The sequence below is a fragment of the Pogoniulus pusillus genome, chromosome 12 (genome assembly GCF_015220805.1).
Source record: "Pogoniulus pusillus isolate bPogPus1 chromosome 12, bPogPus1.pri, whole genome shotgun sequence".
In the NCBI taxonomy this organism is placed as follows: domain Eukaryota; kingdom Metazoa; phylum Chordata; class Aves; order Piciformes; family Lybiidae; genus Pogoniulus; species Pogoniulus pusillus.
The window spans coordinates 18,509,979-18,527,881 of NC_087275.1; the positions used below are offsets into that span (position 1 = coordinate 18,509,979).

At 41.2% G+C, this 17,903-nt stretch overlaps 1 protein-coding gene and 1 long non-coding RNA gene across 10 annotated transcripts in view; one reads left to right on the plus strand and one right to left on the minus strand.

The window, feature by feature from the left end:
- Positions 1-17,903, minus strand: part of KCNJ6 (potassium inwardly rectifying channel subfamily J member 6) — a 165,755-nt gene that overhangs the window by 50,902 nt on the left and 96,950 nt on the right. Inside the window, exon 1 of one of the 5 annotated variants that reach the window (XM_064152520.1) lies at positions 14,506-14,557. The exons of the other annotated variants lie outside the window; for them this stretch is intronic. The gene's annotated coding sequence lies outside the window, so the exon portion shown is untranslated. Of the gene's footprint in view, positions 1-14,505; positions 14,558-17,903 lie in introns of those variants that run through there. 5 annotated transcript variants of the gene reach the window in all.
- LOC135180192 (uncharacterized) lies at positions 1,518-16,194 on the plus strand. Of its 5 annotated transcripts, none has more exons than XR_010304320.1 (3): positions 1,518-1,561; positions 13,540-13,672; positions 14,932-16,194. It is a non-coding gene; the product is annotated as an uncharacterized LOC135180192 (long non-coding RNA). The 5 variants fall into 5 exon arrangements; XR_010304321.1 differs by lacking the exon at positions 1,518-1,561 and adding an exon at positions 1,568-1,662; XR_010304323.1 differs by lacking the exon at positions 1,518-1,561 and adding an exon at positions 4,348-4,443.

Sequence of the window (17,903 nt, forward strand, 5' to 3'; positions counted from 1 at the left end):
CAGGTCTATTCTTTCACGTGGAGGCTAAATGGAGTGGTACAGCCCACGCTTGTATTGGTTAACTCCTGTTGTTTTCAAAGCAAATTTCTTTCAATGTGCTTATTAAGAATAGTCTGTGTCCCATGCTAACACCTGAAATGTAGCTAGGAATTGTGTTTACTCAGTTCTGCACTGGTCAAAGCCTTGCCAGTGGCTTTATTGGGAACTTGGCAATACGAAGAGTTGAATGCCTATTCTTGAGAACATTTTATTTCCCAGTAAGGGTGCAACCAGTGTCGTGGCCCTGGTGCTTTCTATTCTAGAACAGCACTGGAAAGGTATATTCCAGTGTTTTCAAGCATGCAGAATAACATGATTCTAGTGTCAAAAAACAACTGTGAGCTGTAGAGGACACGACCTTCATGGCTGTGAATGTAACATATCACAGAGAATCACAGAATCAGCCAGACCAGAAAGGACATCTGAGATCATCAAGTCCAGACATTTCACCTCTCTGACAAGCCTATCACTACACCATGTCCCCAAGCACCAGATCTAAATGGCTTTTAAACACATCCAGGGATGGCAACTCAACTGCCTCCTTGAGCAGCCTATTCCAGTGCCTGGCAACCCTTTCTGTGAAAAAGTTCTTCCCAATGTCCAGTCTAAATCTCCTGAGATGCATCTCGAGGCCATTCCCTCTCATTCTATCACTAGTTACTTGTGAGAAGAGACCAGTGCCTACCTCTCTACAAGCTCCTTTCATGTAGTTGTAGTGAGCAATAAGGTCTCCCCTCAGGCTCCTTCTTTGTAGACTAAACAGCCCCATTTCCCACAGCTACTCCTCACAGGACCTGTTCTCCAGGTCCCTCACCAGCTCAGAAGCCCTTCTCTGTCCTTGCTCCAGTGCCTCGATGTTCTTCCTGTACAGCAGTGCCCAAAACTCTACGCAGTACTTGAGATAAGTCCTCACCAACACTGAGTACAGAGGGACGATCACCTCCCTGGTCTTGCTGGCCACACTATTTCTAACACAGGCCAGGATGCCATCAGCCCTCTTGGCCACCTGGGCACACTGCTGGCTCATATTCATCCTCCTGTCAATCAGTACCCCCAGGGCCTTTTCTGCCACACATCTCTCCAGCCATTCTTGCCCAGGCTTGTAGCACTGCATGGGGTTGTTGTGGCCCAGGTGCAGGACCTGGCACTTGGCCTTGTTGAAGCTCATGAAGTTGACCTCAGCCCATCGGTCCAACCTACCCAGGTCCCTCTGTAGAGCCTCCCTACCCACAAGTAGATCAACACTCCCACCTAATTGCATGTCATCTGCAAACTCACTGAGGGTGCACTCGATCCCCTCATCCTAGCCATTGGTAAAGAAATGAAACAGGACCTGTCCCAGTACTGAGCCTTGGAGAACACCACTTGTGACTGGCCTCCAGGTGGATTTAACTCTCTGGGTTGTGACTGGCCTCCAGGTGGATTTAACTCTCTGGGTTGTGATTGGCCTCCAGGTGGATTTAACTCTCCGGGCCCAGCCAGCCAGCCAGTCAGTGCTTTAGCCAGCAAAGCAACATAAACTGTAAGTAATACTTTTGTCATTGGCAGCGTGACTCTTTTTGTACTTGGGTAGTGTTGCAGAGGTTTTGGTCATGCTACTGCACAAACACAAAGCAAGAAAAGGTATGGAAAGGGCATGTCTGTCTAAAAGACTGTTTTGGTTGCATATTGTATTAGACTTGTAGGATGACATGCAAAATAATTTGGAGTTTCAGCAGAGAATATCACAAATTATAACTGACCTTTTTGTAGCAGAAGCTGACAGAGAGTTCAGCGAATGTTTCACTATACTTTATTAGACTAATTGTAGCTCTTGTAACACAGTTGTGATTGATTTCTATGCAAATTCACTAATTAAAACAACCCAGCACATTTAGAATCTACAAATTGTTCTCATGGGCTTTATTGCACATATACAAATGTCAAATAGACTGTGATTTCTCTCTGTATGCTGGTTGTTCCCCACCTTCCTGATAGGACGAGGGCTACTTTTAGGTTACACAGATGCTTGCATTTGTAAGGTGCAAACCTGCCTTTTGTAAACATTTGCTGTGGTCACAAGCCTTCCTGACACTGAGCTCCTCTGTGGAATATTTGTCAGTACTAGATGCTTTTTTCTGTTTCTGTCTGCTTCTGTGAGGTTGTTGGGCTCTGGTTTTAGGAGAAGGAGTAGTGCTGCACAGCACAAGGTGTTTTCTGTGGTGTTCAATACTCTGCTCTAAGTCTGAGTCTCCTTCTTTTCTTGTTTGTGATGCAAAGAGAGCAAACAGATGAGGAGCTTTTGAAATGCTTTGCCAGATCTCTGGCTGGCTTTAGTCACCATTTCAGAGCTTTGTAAATGATGAGCCCTGAGGGCACAGTAACAGAAATTCTCAGAATAAAGGGAGATTTGCTTATTTGATGAACTCAGGCTCTACTATAAGACACTATGTATTCTATGTATTATCACTGGCTATGAAGTGAAGGCTTTGTGTTTACAGGAAAAAAAAAGCCCTTTATGATCAGCTAACAACTGTAAGCAGTCATTATCACAAAATGTAGATTTTCTACTGAAAAAGAAAGAAGTTAGGATCTGCTGCTGTGCTGTCAAAACCAGTGCAAGATTGTCTATTCAGTTGGCTGGGAATGTTGTCTATTCCTCATTTTTAAATGCTGAAATGTTCAATAAACACCGAGTTGGAAAATTTATTCAAGAACCACATCATCTATTTGTATCCATAGAATGACAAATAGAATTTCAGAGAGAGCATGCATGTGATTTGTATTTATTTCACCAGTAGATTTTGCTAGAAAAGAAATACAAACTGAAATATATTTATGAGTATAAAAGAGGTTGTAAAGATAATCACTTCCCCCCCCCCACTACCTGCTTCATTATTGCATTCTAATACAACTTAATAAAAAGAATGTTCTACCATTTTAATTTAAGTCTGTACAGCTACCAAAGCAATCAGCCTGAGTAACACTTTTCCTCTCCGCAGTACAAACATTTCTATTCATTTCTGATCCTTGGCCTTTTATAGAAAACAAAACGAATTTGTGAATTAAAAAACAAAACACAAACCCCCAAACTAAACCACATAATTCTGCTTTGGTAGTCATTTGACCTTGTAGATTTTGTCTTTTTTTTTTTTTTTTTTTTTTAAATTCAATTTGGTACAGAATTTACTACCAAAGTCTCCAGAATGCCATTTTTTACATCTGCTTTGCTAAATGTAGTTTCATTTGGAGCACAGAAGACAGTATAGAGACAGTTGATTAGCAGTGTCACCTGCCTTTCATGAGGCTGAGGATCCCAAACTTGTTTACTACCTGAAGCCTGAGTGCTTGGAGTCACCATTAATTGAAATCCCCCTCTAGTGCAAATGCCTGACATTAAACACAGATTTCTGGAATAAGGAACAGTTGCAGAATCATAGAACCATAGTTGCAGACCTCTGCTACTGTCTGATTAGGCTAGTTATACATGATTTTTACCAGATTTGTGGTTTCCAGAAAAGCCTCATCAGGAGAGGGTGAGGTTCAGGTGAGGATTCAGTTGGGCAGGGGAGGGTTCTCCTGAGAGCATGTGAATCTACATAAATTAACCTATTGTTTTTGATGTCACAATATATGTTGTCCATTGACTGCTTTATGTGCATGATGATTGGAACCAATGTCCAGAGAGTATTTAGGGAGCTCAGTTCAGTGCACTCTGGATGCTTTTCAGCAGACTCAGAATATTTGTTGCTGTTAGAATCATAGAATCAACCAGGTTGGAAGAGACCTCCAAGATCATCCAGTCCAACCTAGCACCCAGCCCTATCCAGTCAACTAGATGTGTGCTTGTGCCATGTTCTTATTAATCGTATTCCCCCGGATGGTACAAGTAATCTCTGTCACAAGCTGTGTGTTACATTAACAACTCCACCTTATCCTTTATGGCAGATGATCTAACACCCTTGTCTAGTGCTCACTGTCTCTTCATGCTTAACTTCCTCACTTCTGGTCCCTTAGTTTCATCAGAAAGGCAAAACCAAAGACATTTTTACCATAAGCAGGTAGCAAGTAGGAAAGTTTGAGAAAGATAAACCTCTAGAATCATAGAATCAACCAGGTTGGAAGAGACCTCCAAGATCATCCAGTCCAGCCTAGCACCCAGCCCTATCCAGTCAACTAGACCATGGCACCAAGTGCCTCATCCAGTCTTTTCTTGAACACCTCCAGGGACGGTACCTCCACCACCTCCCTGGGCAGCTCATTCCAACACAAATAGGTGTCCCATGGAATTTCAGAGAATGTGGAACAATGGAGACAAAGCTCAGCATGGTGGAAGGAGCAGTGATTACTCCAAAAATCATGGCCCACCAATGGAAGACTAAACAGCAGACTATCAGAAAGACAAAATCAAGATTCTTGGGCATGGTAAGTGTGTCAAGGTTGGCACTAAAATCAGAGACTCTTGCATGCAGTTGCACATAGCAATGCATAAAGAAGTCAGGGAGGTAGTCTTCTGAAAGCACTACACTTCTGTTTCCTTTGCTGTGGTGTTTTTGTCCCATCCACAGCCGATGCAGAATACAGTGTCCTCAGAAGCAGTGTGTCTTCTGAGAAGGTGAGAAATAAATCTACAAAGATACCTTTTTTCCCCCTCTCTCACTTGGAAAGTGCATATAGTCATCACTATCTCTGCAAGCTGTGGAGCAAGGTCAGCAGCAGAGAATGCCCAGGCGACCCACTGCGAGCCATGCATGCCACTTGGTGACACTGAACCTTGGTTCATGTCTACAATTTCCATGTGGCAAAACTCCTGACAACTGCTGTAGTAGGGATAATAGGGATTGTTAATGATTCACAGTGCTGACAGGCCTTAATAGCTGCAAATACAGGCCACATGCTTGCTTTCTGATGCTGCTGCATCAGATGTACGTCTCCCTGAGTTGCTGTAATGTGTCATTGTCTGACTTACTGCCTGAAAGATTTCTTCTTGCAGTTACTCGACTCCAGCTATTTCTGCCAGTTGCTATCACATGTACTAATGCCCAAATTTTTGCTTGCAGTTGCACTATTTATTTAGAGTGTTACTAAGACCTCAACTTTTTGTATCTGGGGGGCGTACCAGGAAAAGGAGAAAGCAGGAAGGAAGTATACTGACTTACCAGTTTTAAACTGTCTTTCCATGTTCTAAGTGACAGGAAAAAAATTAAATTAAAATCATAGAATATTTTGGGTCAGCAGAGGCCTCTAAAGACATCTTGACCAACAAGACCCACTCAGCACAGAACCAGCTTCAAAGGTGGATTACATTGTTCAGAGCCAAGGGTGAGAGTTTCCATAGCCTCTCTGGGCCCTAGCCCAGTGCTCACTTCTCTTATTTGGGACTGGATCTTTTTTTTTGTTATATCTGATTGGAATTTCCACCACTGCACCTTGTGCCAATTACTCTCTGGTTTTGCCTATGCACCTCTGAGAAGAGTATAACTTCATCTTCTTTGCAGCTTCTCTTCTGCACCTGAGCTGCTTCTTTACAGCTCACCCTTCCAGGTAAGTTGTGTGAGGGCTGGTTAAATTCTGTTTTCTCCACGTATTTTCTTTACTGATTACATGGAAAATGAGTATTATCAAGTTCTGTGAGAAGAGATAGGGAGAATCAGTTTCCTCTCATGACTTTTCCCCATTAAAATTTTCCCAAATGAAAGTTCTAGAAACAAAAATTAACTGATCAGCTGAACAGTTCAGATAGGTGTTTCTGATCCGTTTAATTCTACACCTGTAACATCACTGATACCTGGGCAGTGGTCTTGGTTGCTTCTGGAAGCTGAACTGTAAATAGGAGCTTTACTGGCCTGTCTGGTTCTGATTATCTGTACTGCTAAATGATACCAAGTTATCCATCTTGGCTTTGTCCTATGCCAACTAGTGCTCTGAGACAGTACATGAGCCTGGTTTGGGAGACAGTATATGCCAGGGACTGCTCCCATTAGACAACGTGGGTGAGATGGCACCAGGCTTGGCTTCTTTCACTGTCATCTGTCAGCACGGTTCCAGCAGGCTTTACTCCCTCAGGCTTCACAGACATCTCCATAGAGTCTCATACAACCTTGGTCTGCAGCACAGACCTCATGTTACTGCAGAGGATGTGAAGTGATAAAAATCACTGTCAGTAAGCTAATTATGCCTTAATACCACGACAAGGAAAGACCACGCAAGACTGAGGCCAAGTGCTCGCAGCGTGGCATGGACTTCCTGTACCACTTGCTTGCAGGATTCCAGAACAATTCGTGGCATGGTTTTATTTAGCATTGTAGATGTAGGCAGATATGCACCAGGCCTGTCACCTATTCAGTGTGTGAAAGGTTTATACATTAGGGCAGGAAGCTGTTGTCCTTGTCAAAGTCTACCTGTCCAATTAAATCACTAAAGAGGAGAAAAAGAAACCCTCATAAAAGGAGTTGATACCACCAGATTTCAGTGTTGCTAGAAGAAGCTACTTTGCTGTTTTCTATCCCAGCTCTATCCCTGACCTTTCCTGCAACTCTTTCTGAAGAAATGGTGGCTTTATTGGAATCTTAATCCTTGGGATAGACAAATGCAATTTTTACCTGTACTGCTGAACAATGAGACAGCTTTTCTCATGAATATTCATAGGGCTCCCTGGGAGGTGTTGGAACCATCTTGACTGCTGCACAGTCATACTCTGACACTTTGATTTGCTTTGATCATTGAACTATCATAAATACAAAGCACAGGAAGAATGGGAAAGAATATTTTTGTCAGAAAAGAAAGACTTGATCCAATAAAGAAAGACTTGATCCAATAAGGTTGCTGTACCAGCTGACCAAGACCAATAACAGGCAATGAAATAAACCTGAAGACCAAGACCAAGAACTTTGAGTACTTTCCTACAGAAACTGATCAAAGATGCTATATATTGGTATAGACATTGGACCTGATCAGTATAGAGTTAGGGGATCTGAGATGACTTTGAGAGCAGTTTTATTTCCTGATAACTTCCTTGCAGACAGATGATCCTGTTGGCTTTTGATTCCAAACATAGGCACTGAGGAAACATTTCTGTGCTTGTTACTGTCCTTCTTGATAATAACTTGGTGGATGCACTCAGTTTTCTTTTGGTTAAGGTGAGTCACATAATTCATTTGGCTTATCATACAAAACCAAATTCTTGCATCCAAACATTGCCTCACAAATAATGTTGTCCCAGAGACCAGACAGTTACCCTCCCTTGCAATTGCTTAGTTTATCTGAACAGCTGTCATGTTCTTTCCATCCCCCTCCTCTTCCATTTCTTACTGTGGTTGATACCATGATTCTGACTGCTTTCTTTAAACTAAATAATTAGGTCATCACTAACATCATCCTCTTTTCCTGCCAAAAGAAGTTACAGAGAAATACAAAGACCTAGTTTCTTGCTACTGACTCCCCGTTTCTACTCTGTGCAGTTTATAGACTGCAAGAAAAAAACCCAAACAAACCTGAGAAATAAGGCTGGAAGTGGCATTTAAAAAAAAAATCCAAACTCATATAACTTCAGAATTCCATCTGGGCCAATGCTTTGGTTTAGGTTGTGGTACTTTGATAAACTGGAAATGGGAAGTGCAGAATAGCACTTTAGCCGTGTTTCCTAAGGAAATGGTCCTGATCTATCACTCTATATGGCTTTTAATTACTGTCAAAAAACTGTCCTGGGTTGAGACCTGTGTCTTTCAGGACCATGGAATACACACCTCCAAGAGGTGTTCCACCAAGGAGAGCAGGCAGGAGGGAGAAAAGGAGACTGAGTTTGCCTTGCTGCTAGCAAATAAATAAATAGCAGAATTACAGGACTGAATAACAAAATCACATTTTCCTGCGTCACCCTCTAGACTGCCTAGCCCCTGGGAGATTCTTCAACTCTACAGTCCTTAGGCTTAAGATTTTTTTCAGATGTGTAGTTAGATTCTGACAGGTAGGCACAGCAGCATTTGATACTGTGTGGAGGCCTCAGGAATACAAAATTCCTACCAAGCGTCATAAAAGCATACATAGTTAACCACTCTATCAGATGCCAAGGAATATGCACAAGGCTGCACCACAAAAAAAACTATTTATTTTTCAAGAGTGCTGCTACCCCCAAAGCTGCAATTAAAAAAAAGAAAAAAAAAATCTTTTTTTCAGAAAGCTACTTCATTTCAATGTCCCTGTGAAGTACCTTCCAAAAAAATTCCTGTTGCTTTGTGTGGAGCCTGAATGGCTGCATGCTTTTATTTTCAGGCAGTAAGAGTGCAGCCACAGGCTAGATCTGCATGATGCTCATATTTGATGGAAGGACTTCCACGTTCAACAATAGGCTTGTTTAAGTCAGAGTTCGTGGCTTTGTCCACAAAGCAAATTGAATGCAAGAGAGAAATGACTCAGCTCACGCTCGTTTTCTTTTTAAATACATGGTTTAGTTGAGTTGGAACAAAAGGTTAAATGAACATATGTTTAGTTTCAGCCTGATATTTTTAGTCATAGTCAGGGCTGGAAGAGACCTGAAGGATCATCTAGTTCCAACCCCCCTGCCATGGGCAAGGACACCTCACACTAGATGAGGCTGCTCAGAGCCCCATCCAGCCTGGCCTTAAAGAACTCCAGGGATGGGGCTTCCACCAACTCTGTGGGCAACCTGTTCCTACCTTTGTTTAATCTGAATGAAAGCCCACATACAATTTCTGCAATGAGCATCAGCTTTACAAGTTTAATACCCATCTTCATATGAATCTGTTAAAAGATGTGTTCAGGCAGCTACAGTGTCAGGCCTAATGTGACTGAAAATATAAGTCAAAACCACCAAAAAAATGTTTCCATGTCAACAAATAGCATATTTTTGTCTTGAAATAAACCATTTAATGGGGTGTAAACTACCCTTTAATATGTTACTTCACTTAAGCTACATAATAAATAGGTTAATAAACTTGTTTGAAAATATAGAACCAAAAGAGCTGCTGTAAGATTGTTGTAGCTGCAAAAAAAATGTAAGCACTAAAACATTTAAAAACATTAAAAAAATAATAATTGTGATGGACAAGACAGTTAACTTCAGACTTTCAAAGATGCAACATTTTGTCTGTGGAACACGGAAAGCTAGGATCTATTAGCAAGAATTCCAAAATCCATTTTTTGACTCATTTTTTTCTTGTAAGGTTTTACCTAGCTTTAGGAAATAAAACTGGTCAAAAGGGTTGAATATCATAAAAATGGAAGGATTATATGAAAAAAAAAATAATGCCTGCTTTGGGTAAGGTTTGTTCTTATTACTTCATTAAAGACTACGTAAAAGTCTTTTTGGCTTACTCTTAATTAATTGTTTGGCTTGGAAGGGACCTCCATGGGTCATCTAGTCCAAGGCCCATGCAGTCAGGAGGGACATTCTCCATTAGATCAGGTTGCCCAGAGCCCTGTTGAGCCTGATCTTGAACACCTCCAAGGATGAGGCTTCAACTACTTCTCTGGGCAACCTGTTCCAGCGCTCCACGACTCTCGTGGTGCACAATTTGTTTTTAACGTCCAATCTAAATCTCCTCTTCTCTAATTTCAAGCCATTGCCCCTTGCCCTGACACTGCAGACCTTTGTAAACAGTCCCTATTCATCTTTCTTGTAGGCTGCCTTCAGGTACTGGAAGGGCACTACGTATTCAGCTCATAAAGTCATCAGGTCATTCCTACTTATATGCTATGCACGTCAGCTTCACATACATAAAATAGACTTTGTATTACTTCATTGAGAAATGTGTTTTCCATCAAGATAGTAAAAGATGCTGCACTATATAACATTAGGAGATAATAAATATCTGTAAACCCATGTTTTTTATCATATAGTCCATTCACAGAAATTTTTCTCTTGGTAACCAGTGTCATAATATCTTCCCAGTCTAATGATGGGCATTCTTATGTTGAAAAGATCCACTCTATCTTTATGTTCCTTTCTTCCCTGAGAAGATCTTTAGAGAGCTGTTTTGCCAAATTGAGGTAGAGAAAATGAGTGCTTTAACTATTTCATCACATTAAGTAGGATTCTAAATTAATATAATTAAGATAATGGAGGCTTTTTTTCCTTTTCTGGAAATTAATAGAAAAAAAAAAAGGATATTGGATATTTTTTTTCCCCCTACTTTCAGTCACCAGCATTGTCCCATGGATGCTTGAGTCACAGCCTTGAGCTATGCCAGGGGAAATTTAGGCTCAAGGTGAGGAGAAAGTTCTTCACTGAGAGAGTCATTGGGCACTGGAATGGGCTGCCCGGGGAGGTGTTGGTGTCACCGTCCCTGGGGCTGTTCAAGGCAGGATTGGATGTGGCACTTGGTGCCATGGTCTGGCCTTGAGCTCTGTGGTAAAGGGTTGGACTTGATGATCTATGAGGTCTCTTCCAACCTTGGTGACACTGTGATACTTTGAGAAGTAACTGGAATCTGAAAGAGCAGAAAGATTTGAGAGTTCTGGGCTCTCATATTATCCCAGCTGACTAGATTTCAACATCCAGTTTCTGCATATCTGTTAAGGAACCTTCTGGGTGGCTGAATGTGGAGTTTAATAAAAAAAAGTGAAGTATTTGTGTGGTTTTAAATTTTATTTCTAGAGTCTGCATAGATCTTACCAGAACAGACTGAACTGGTGTTCTGGTTTTTAAATAATTGACGTTTTAGCTGGTACATTAGCCTTTAGCTAGCAAATCCCATCTATCCTTATTGGAGCCAGCAAAGCCCAGCGTGAACACAAATAATTCAAAGCTTTCATAGCCTTTAGATGTCTTGAGAGAAAAGAGTAAGTTCTACTTTACATGTGTCTTCTGATTTGTACAGGGAAATCTACCTCTGAGGTGTATGAGCTTTCTTTCAAGGATTTGCTCATAGACATCAAGTCTTGTTAAAGGCTTACATGAACCAATAAATATGCTCAAATGGAATGTGAATTCAATGTCTTTTTTAGTCAGGTATATGTAGTTGGACTCACAGAAATAATTGATAGAGGACCTGACCTTTAAAAGAGAAAACAGCTCCTGTTCAGGAAAAAAAAATTAAAAATTGAAGCAGTGGAGAGGAGCTTCTAACAAATTTATAGACTGGTAACAAGAACACACTTCTTGTGCATCCAAATGCAACATTAAATGGAAAACTGAGATGGTAAAAATAAAGCTTGGCTACTTCAGTGCAGCTTTCTGTACATGAGATGAGCGGAACATTTGCAAACAAATTAGCTTGTGTAGTGTGGAGATTTCTGGTTTTCTTCTGTTCAAATCTGCATCAAAGCCTACTTCTGAGGCTGAGGCCAGTGGTAGAAGGGTGATTGTTTGTCAGGAGTGATGCAGGATTTCAGGCACCCATCCTGGTGCTTGAGTCCCTCAGCAGCTCATGCACCATGGGAGCCTATCCATCAGGTCTAAAGGATGTGACCAGTGGCTTTGTAAACACCTAAGCTTTCTCAATAGGGACAGCAGTTGCAGGAGAGGATTTCCAGATCAGAGCATGTAAAGTGACATAAATAGGCATGGACTCATTTTTCATGAAATGACAAAATCTTTAGAGCGCCTTCCCTAGAGGTCTGGTTGTGTTGTCCCAGCGTGCATGTTGATGTGGGAGCATCAGAGGACATGAGTGTGTGGGTAAGAAATAAGGATCCTGGGTTGTCAGGAATGTGGGGGAATGGTAGGCAGGCAGAGTGAAATTTCTGAGTGCTGCATGGGTATCTTTAGGCAAGCAGAAGCAGAAAATGCAGGCAGGCAGCTGGTGAGGAAGGAGGCACACAGTAACAGAGATAAGGGACTGTATTTGTATTTGAGAGTGTGATGGGAGAGAATTTTCTCTATTCAGACTTGTCTGGGTTTCTGCATAGGATGAGATTAACATGTGGCATTGCAGGGTGTAGCTTTATTTCACTGCTTTTAAACCTGATGACAAACCATCCCTCTTATGCTTGAGCAATTTGTCCAGGACAAATGGTGGTGCGGTGAATTATGATGGGACAAGGATAAACAGGTGGCAGTTTCTTTCAGTGATTTGCTCTAAGTCCCACTCAAGTTCTTGATACTCATCTGGGGTCTTGCCTGGTGCTCATGAGGATAAAGTATCTGCACAGCTCCTCTGGTGTCCCACGGACGGCCAAGATGAATCTTAGTATTCCTTATTCCTCCTCTAAGCCCAAGGACTGCTTGGCTTCCAAAATTAAAGGAGAAGAGAAGAGAAGGTAGCCATAGCTCTATTGGTTTACAGGGCCAGGATCCAGCTACTGAAAGCAAGTAACAGCATAGTAACATATGCTGTTATGCATGCCTATGCAGTCCCTAGCTCTCAGGAGGCCATGAAAGAACTGGAGAAGGTAACAAAGATGGATAGCCAAAGGGGTGGAGAAGTCCCAGCATTTGCCTTTCAAAAAGATGGTGAGCAGAGCCCAGATTCTTCAGTCTAAAGACAGTGAAGGCTGAAAGGGATAGCAGGGATATGGAGAATGGCGAATGCCACAGTGTCACGGATCTCAAACATCCAGATAGGAGATTGGTTTTGAAAGTTACAAAAAAGTTTCCATTTAACTGCTGCTAATGACTTCAGAAGCTTACTGTAGCTGGGAGGCTATGGAGTTGGATGATATCAGGAATTTGGAAAGCAATTTGTCAAGTTGATAGGCAAGAGATCTTTGAATAGAGTGAAAGGATGGGGCGGGTATGGTCTCTCCTAGAGGGTTAACGCAGAAGGTAAGGTTGCAGGGGAGTAGGTGGGAAATGGACTACCAGGCTTACACACTTCCTCTGTTATGGCATGCTAGTGCACTTTTCCTCTTCTATTCTTCCCAACTGTGTAATATACACATCTTTCTTTTTTAAGTTATTGACATGGCCTCTGGGGTTAATGATGAGCTTTGTAAGAAGCAGACAGATGTCAAGAAAAATATTTTATCCCTATTCTGATGAAATAACTTTGTTGTTCATGAAATACTGTGCTCAGTTGACATCAGAGGTGATTTGGCCTTACTTCACTGCTATAAAATGATTTCTGAGTTCAAACACAGTCTTAGACTTATTTTTTTCCCTTAGCCTTGCTAGTTTCCAAGGAGATCTAACCATGTAGATTGTCTGCAAAGGTGGTAATTAGCCAGCAATGAACAAGATGGACACAAAAAAACTCCTTGGAAAAAATCAGAATTTCAAAGCAGTTGTTTCTTTTAAAAGCTCACATGCAGAAGCAATCTGATCAGTTCTTTTCAGTCTTTGAACAGGCATCCTCATTTGCCTTCACAGTATGGTTTTGCAAACAATTGCCTTTCAGATTGGTGGCTGAACAGAAAACCAAAAAATGTCTTCAGGATGGGACTTTTTTTCCCCCTAGAATATTTGACAATTAAAAATAGAATCCAATAATTCTGCCTACTTACAAATAAGAGTAGTTTGGATTTATAACTCAGCATTTGGAAAAACTACATGGTCATAAGGAAGTGAGGAACAAAGGCAGGCACCATTAATATAATATACTCTTCTTTTTATATGCTACACAGATTTGGTCATTATGGGAGGTGAGGAATCTTGAGTTTGCCTTTGAGTAAGGCAAAGATTGGATTTGAACTTGAGCTGTCCTTAATGCCTGATGCTTACCACTGGTGTCGGGAGTGAAAAAAGGGTGAATGAGGGGTAAGAACAGTCTTAATTCTTACTGACTCTCTTGGGAATAATGCCTGCATTTCTTTATGAATCTAACCCACAAATAAAATACTGTTCTGTTTATAGTAGCTATTTTTTTCTCCTCAGGAAAAAGAAAAATTTGATTTAGCTGAAAAATATTTATTTAGTTTGACCCAAATGTACAGATTTTTAACTTAGAATATTGATGCCATTTGTTCAGTAAATAAGATGCTTGACATTAAAATGCCTTGTAGTCTATGTCTCAGTGTTACTTTCAGGCACATGTAGGATGCTGCTAAAAGAGAAGCTTTAGAAGAGAAGTCACTTGCAGTTGCAATTGTGGAAGATCAGGTGCGGTTGAGAGTTACCCAGACAGAATCTGTGGGTAGAAATGTAGAAAATCTGCCAGTTTATTCTGGCCTCATCACTTAGGGAAGCCTTATCATTCTTATTACAGTTTTTATAAGGACTGGATTAAAATTTCAAGGTTATCTATGACTTTCACATCTCCCATATATACCAAGATGGACCTTATTTGTGTTAACAAATGTGTATTTATTTTCATCTATACAAAATATGTGGGAGTCATCTGTGAAATGAATAATTAGGACTTGAGATACATGGAATACAAAACAACGAATATGCACTCAGGAAGAGTGGGGAAGACACAGAGGAACCTTTTTCCTGTCTGTACACAAACACATTTTCCCCTCCCATCAGATACTGAGCTCTGAGATGGTGAGTAAGCCCTTTATTTTTGGGCTGTTACTCCTCCTCCAGCCTGTGCAACTGGTATTTCATTCTGGAAAGCCAGTACATGAAGCTACATCAGACATTCTTACCTGATGCTTCCTCAAGCAGGCAACAGGGAGCAGTAGTAGAGCAAGCATTTCTTTCTGCCTGATGTGTTTGGCTGCTAGCCTCAGACTTAATGTTTTCCTCTGAAGCCCAAAAGAGTGGTGGTGAGATTGTTAACCAGCAGTTTCAGATGAACCTGGAATGATCATCAGTAGTAAAGTGCAGTGGAAAAAGCACTGCTCTCTCTGGTCACTATCTACCTCTCTCTCATTGGAGAGTGTCAGAGTTGGCAAGTAGGATTTACCTACTTACATACACAACACTGGGAAGGTGGCCTACATAAGGATGTTATGCAATGAAACATTCACTGTTTTTGACACCTCTGCTAATGTTGTAACATACTTTCTGTGGACTGATGTTTACAAGGAGGTAGTGATGTCATCACATTTCTCATTATTGGGTATGTATAGGAACCTTAAAGAAAGCTTTATCCAAGGAGCCCAGACAAACTTCTTTGGTAAACAGGAATGGGAACAGAGACCTGGTGCTGCAGTTATCCAAGCCTTCCAAGGACTCAGTCATCACCTCTAAACTGGAGAGAATATCTCTTATGGACCTTCAGAAAGAGCAAGAAAACTTAGAACAATGCACACTGGAGGCACAGTTACCGAAGAAGCTGAAGCTCTATTTCTGAATTAATCTTCGGTTTGAGTTTGGATCTGTACAAGAAGCCAATACTCTGAACTGCCACAGGACTGCCTTCAGTGCACAACATGACAGGCACTATACCTTCTCTGTGCTGATATATTTATTGCTTCTGTCTTCTTATACAGAGCAAGTACTGCGAGCAACATCTGGCAAATGATTTATAACAGCTGGCTGTGTTAAATGTCAATTAGTTACAATGAGTTTCAGCATTTTCTCATGGCTGACCTGAGCACCGGCAATCAGACTAGAACACTACTCACATGCAAATGAAGCACAGTTTTCTGTTTGAGGAACACTGGGGCTAAATGAGCAATGTCTTGCTTTTCATCTGAGATCAGCTTTTTGTCATTGCCTGACTTGCTTACTTTCATCTCCCTTTTCTTGCAGTTACCTGTATTATTTGTTTTTATATTTAGCAGTGGTATGCCTTATCTCTGGTAAAGCCTCCCTGTCAAATCATTGTGGAACAGCACTTCCTCACTCACTCTGCTCATCCTCTTGGGACTGGTCAAGTGTGCTGATGTTATTTGGTCCAGACAAAATTAAGAATAGAAAAAATGCAGCTGGGTGTACTGGGAAGCATGCTCATAAGAGGCACCAGTGTATTATGTTATTTTCACACTGGTGGGGAAAAAGCAGTGCTCAGTGCGGTTCAAAAAATGCTCCTTTTCTTTGGCAGGCTGAACACCTTTGACCTTCTGTGTTGTTATCTGTGAAAACAGAAGTGGCATGGAATCTCCTCTAAGAGAAGTCATAACTTGGGAATTACAGGGTACATTTTCAAGGGCCATCAGATGTTGCAATTTTAAAGGACCTTTTTGACTTCTGATTAAAACAACTTCCAGCATTTGTTCTCCTCCACCTCCTCATAAAGCTGTCACTGTTTTCAATCCTTCTGTTCTCTTCTCATCCTATTTAAAATGAAATGAAACTGATGGCCTCTGGTCCAGTGGTTTTGAGAAACTTTGAGGTGCCAGCCTGGCTAATGTAGCTTATCCTCAACAAATGCACTAATAATCCACCAACTACTAAGCTTTGTATTTGTGAGTAGAAAAACAGAACTTTGAAAGAGTCTTAAATCTAGGTTGTAGACAGTGTTAATCATGAAGAGAAAGTAAGTAACAGCCAAATCAGGGAAGCCACAGTAGAGGTGTTGGTCTGGCTTTTCAAATATCATTTACTACCCAAGCTCTGCCTAAACAGCGTCTTTCAGCATACAGTACCTAGCATCAAGGTATCAAAGTAGTTGTTAAGACTATCAATATTACCTCTTCTTTCTTTTGTGGAATCTGTCAGCCTGTTATAGCATTTCAGATGAGGCAGTTGGCAGCTTTATATTGAGTACTAGCCTAGTGTGCACACATGCTGTAAATCCAGTCACCTCCTACGAGACACAGTCTTCCAAGTCGTTATTTTTCAGTATAAAAAAAAAGATAAATACTTTCCCTTCTACAGGCTTTGTCTTCATTTTCATTCTAAATAATATTTTCAGGCTGAGTCCTCTTGCCAAAATCTCCAGTAGTAAGAATTTGGCCTGAAGTTAAATAGGACATTGTACTCAAATGGACAAGAAATGTTCCATTTCAAACCGGGATGAGTACTAGAGGAAAAGAAGAGATCTGGGAATCAAACCCTTGGAAACCTCACTGTAAAAATGGAAAGCCAAAACACACGGATTTTTGTTTATTTGTTCAGATTCTGTAATAGTTCAATGCCATGAAGAATGTGTGATCTGTTTTGCAGTTATGAAGCCTAGAGTAGAGGAAGAGAGGATTTAGGAAAACTCAAATAGCTGTCTTCAAAGACGGTAAGAAAGGAAATGTGGCTTATGCCACACAATGGTTAACAATTAACTGCTTTGTCTGTGGACAGAGGGCACATTCAAGATTGCACTTGGCCATGTAGCAGCTTGGCGAGATGGTAAGTGTAGCGTTTTGAGGGTCAAGAGAGGAAGCATTGTGATCTCAACATTTTTACTTGAAACTGAGGGTTGACTTGAGAGTTACCAATTTTTCCTTCGCATCTCTGATGTTTCCTTCTTCCCAGATAGCATTTTACATTGTTTAAATCTTTGTCTTAAGTGACCCTAAAGAAAAGAAAGTTTTCCTATGAAATTTCCTGTGACATTAAAGAGTTAAATGTCTTTGCGTTGCTATAGTTTTTTTAACTGTGACCGTTTGTACTGCATTTTCATATTACTGTTTTCTAGATCGTTCCTTAAAGTTGTGTGCTCCCTTTTCCCTTTTCCCTTTTCCCTTTTCCCTTTTCCCTTTTCCCTTTTCCCTTTTCCCTTTTCCCTTTTCCCTTTTCCCTTTTCCCTAACCCGCAGGCATGCTGCCTTCTGCCCGTTTATTCGTGTGCTGCTGTAGCTGAGTGTCTCCTGTCCCCTCTAGCCGCTGGACGGTAGAAAAGAGCCTTCCCAACGCTATCTGTGATGCATGTTTTCGATGAGTCTTTATTCTAGTTTTTGGAGTAAGCGTCTCGAGTCAGATCTTTGTTTGGACCCTTTGCCCATTTGTGGAACTGCTTGGAGTATGAGTAGGCTCTGAATGTGTCAGTGGGGTCCTCAGCGCAGCTTGAGAGCCTCAAGCTTGCTCTGAGAGAAATTAGGACATTGCAGGATGCTCCTCCTACGGGAGGGTTAGCCTCATTCTTGTGTTAGTTAGTTAGGAAGGATGAGATCTCCTCTAGGAAGGGTTTTCAGAATCCTCTTTCATACATGTGATAGGCTAAT